General features: G+C 31.1%; 1 long non-coding RNA gene across 2 annotated transcripts; it reads left to right on the forward strand.

Annotated features, from left to right (window-relative positions):
• The first annotated feature begins 288 nt into the window (after positions 1-288).
• Positions 289-1733, forward strand: LOC107462857 (uncharacterized). Of its 2 annotated transcripts, none has more exons than XR_008001897.1 (2): positions 289-524; positions 965-1733. It is a non-coding gene; the product is annotated as an uncharacterized LOC107462857 (long non-coding RNA). The 2 variants fall into 2 exon arrangements; XR_001586860.3 differs by having other exon boundaries at positions 1204-1733.
• The last annotated feature ends 2068 nt before the right edge of the window (positions 1734-3801 follow it).

Here is a 3801-nt window from a genome sequence, read left to right on the forward strand (position 1 = left end):
GGTAGGTACTTGACCAAACAAAAAAATTAAATAATTTTATACTATTAGATACAATTTTATACCATTAAAAATATCATTAATAGTTAATTAATAATTAAAAACTACAAAATCTACTGATCCCTTAAACTTTCTCTTTGTAAAATTCTAACCATCACTTAACCAAAAAAAAAAATTAAATAATTTTATACCATTAAAAATATAATTGATAACTAATTAATAATTAAAAGCCAAAAAATCTGTCCGAGACTTTCTCTTTTTTTATAAGTTCCAATAAAATTACCAAGAGAACCCCTTTTTCCCTTCTCGAGATCAATTTAGAGGGGTTTTGGTTTCTAATCTGCAGGAGTTCTATAAATCTCATAATAAGTTGTTAATCCTCTGAAAATGAAAACCTAAACCCGCAAATCTCAAAACCACCTTCTCAATGCTTCCCTAACCAGAAGCTCTGTTATGCTGAGCCTTTGTTCCTGTTGTTGTTGCGCATCTCTTCGATTTCTTCTCGTCAGAAACTCTTTTTGCTCTCGGTAAGTGTCTATTTGCCCTTCTTCCACAGTTGCTCCAATGGTTACAAGGTGAATTGCTTTTGTTTGAGATTTATGAATATGGCAACAATTTATGAATTTGGATATTTTGAGAATTAAAAGAAAAACGATCTGGTTTCATAAATGAAATTTTTTGAAGCACGAATGGGTTTTGTCCGTGGGTTGGGTAAAATAACACTCTCTGTTGATTTATAAAATCACACTCTTAAATTGGATGGTTTTCTTTTTTATGCATCATTTTTGAATTCATTAGGCAATGCTCGCTCTCCATTATTTGTGTTTCAAATTTGAAGGTGAGATTTTAACTTTGCGACTTGAAAATGAAGTTTAATTAGGCAATGCTTATATCGCAAATATGTAATGCTGGTTCACCCTTGTAGCTATCAATTTGCCATTGCCTTTCTAATTCAAAGAATTTGTAGATCAATTTTAAAAGGGTAGAACATTAATCTTTCATCATGTTGGGATTTTGGTGCGGAATATCTCCAAGAAGATGTTCAATCTGTTCTGTTTGACAGGAAGAATAAATGATATTGATCTGTCTAGGAAGAAGAAAGAACAATTAGTGTTTATGTTTATGTTTGTATAAGAGTCTGCCTAGAATGTATAGGAATATCGTAAGATGCTATGATTTAACATAGGAAGATTATTACTCTTTCAGCTCAGGAAAATGTTCTTATAGATATGTGTTTGATAAGAAAAGTACAAGGGGATGTATGGTTGAAGATTGAAGGGAGGATTTTTATAGTGAAGGTTAAATAAGTGGGATTTACAAAGTATGGTTCAGCGTGATTCCTCTATATCAAAGAATAGAAATGGTGAGGCAATTCAAATGTGAAGACTTTGCAAGTTCAATCTGGTGAGGATGATGAACAAAGCTTCTCTGGGCCACTAAGTTTTGTTTGAAGGAGAGTTAGAGTGAGTCTAATGAGAATTGGACCACAAAAGAAAAGTAAATCAGAGCTGAGAGAGTGAGAAACATAGAGGCACAGAACACTAGCTTGATGAGAAGTTGTATGAAGAAGACAAAGATGACTAGAAAAACTCAACTTGAGGGATGAAGCTGCAAAAAGTGTACGAGATGGAGAATTTAATCGTGCTTTAAATCTTTCTATTTGAAAATGAACTTAGAAACCATCTCAAGTCTTTGACTTATATGCAGTGGAAATATATGTCAGTTTGTTCAAGTTATGAGCCTGTTTTTAAGGCTCTGTTTGGTTGATGTATATGATGAGACATAGACACAAAGACATAGACATTAAAGACATGGACATAAAATATTTGTGTCTATGTATTGTGTTAGGTAAAAATAAAGAACAAGACACACATATTTTAAAAAGACTGAATTACCCTTCATTCTACCACAAGTTTTACTATTGTTACTGTATATCTATTATCCCAAATACTACATGTCATCACCATTGAATTTTTATTTCTTTTAATATTTTTTATTTCTTCTAATATCATCTTAAATTATCATTCAAATATTAAATATATATTTTTTTTGAAAAAAATAAAAAACTAAAGCTCAGAATTTATCAAAGATTATTCAAAATTTAAATAAATAAAAATTAAATGTACAATTTTCTTTGAAGAAAATAGAAAGATAAATTTAGTTATAGAATCTAAAAGAGGAAGAGAAAAAAGAAAGGTTTGGGGAGATAAGAGGACAAATTTTAAAATTTCAATAAGGGTAAAAGAGTAAAAAATTAGTGTCTCACAAGTTGTGTCTTAGTGTCTTACCAAATTGGAGGTACACAAATTTAATGTCTCTGTGTCCATCTGTGTTCTCCCGTGTCCTTCGAAATCTGTGTCTCACCAAACCAAACAGCAGACATGTGTCATCGTGTACCACTGTATCTATGTCTCTCAAATCAAACGCTGCCTAAGTTCGATTAAAATAGAATATGAGATAAGAGTTCAGAAAGGAAGTGCGTAGACGATAAATACTGGTTCAACTTAAAATATTTAAGTTCAACTCTTATGTAATTTGAGAGGTAGTTCACTATTAGGATAAATGTGCAAAGATGTTATTTGCAGTCTTCCTAGACTACAGATTTGTGGAGTCTGACATTTTAGGACAGTCAAATTTAAAGTGACCTTTCTTCCTACAATTGTAGCATAGAAATTATAATTATTCGCCACAAATTTTGTTTGAACATCATCTCACCATTAGATAGAAATATGGATAAAATAATTATGTAAAGATTTCAAACTACAAGAAAAAATACTAAGAGAGAAAAGATTGATAAGTTATATTTCCTTGTCGTCCCTCTCCTAGTTATCAGTCTTTTTGTAATTTTCCATCTCCTTCACACTTTGAATCCAATATATCTTTTGACTCGGTGTTCGGAGGCAAATTGCTGGTTTCACCTTCAACATTGTTATTACTTTCACTGAAGTGGCAGAGAGATGGAAACTTTGAAGACCAATGAGGTTTTTTCTTTGCAAGAGCGCTTTTATTATTTGTCTTCATTTTCTTCTCCCTCTTGGAGATTTCAGGACGTAACTTTTCTTGTTGTTTCTCATTTGATGTGGTGTCTTTCTGTGTCATTTTCTTCCCTTTTTTCATTTGGCAAGGTTTCCTACAAGAACTAGCATCAATATTACTCAAAATTTTAAAACTATTTGCAGTATATTGGTGCATAAAATAAATTCTCTAGTAAATAAATTAATAAATGGGAATAACTTGGAACAAGTGTCTTGTTTTGTTGATCGCATATATAGCATTGATTCTAGTAATTCTAAAATTTGGTTTCACTCGATCGATCTTTCTGAAGTCATGAATTATAGACAAACGAGTATTTTCTATATACGACTACGGATTACTCTAGCTAAAATATAAGTAGCAAGCATATCTATAAATTCCTATTCAAGAGGTGTCTTAGCTTTTTACAACTGCAGACTATTGCTCAAAATTTTTTGGTCCGATAAAACTCTTAATGAAATTCAAACACCACAAAGGGTATCGTCATCAAAATAGACATAAAACTATAACATAAATTTGTGAACTAGGCAAGTTATATTGATTAAGGATTTTGTTTTTTCAACAAATCATGATCAACCAACAAAGATGGCCGATAGAGAATAGCGAAGTTCTAGTCATCAAAAGGAGACAATTTGTAGTGAAAAATAATCGAGTCTTTTAGAAAGGTGAGTACTCACTATTTTTGTAATAAGGATAAGAAATATCCATAAAAAACCCAAAAAAAAAATTGAACTCATGAATCAAAGCTATGAAACGAATTTAATAAAATTA

Source organism: Arachis duranensis, chromosome 8 (assembly GCF_000817695.3).
Source record: "Arachis duranensis cultivar V14167 chromosome 8, aradu.V14167.gnm2.J7QH, whole genome shotgun sequence".
NCBI lineage: Eukaryota > Viridiplantae > Streptophyta > Magnoliopsida > Fabales > Fabaceae > Arachis > Arachis duranensis.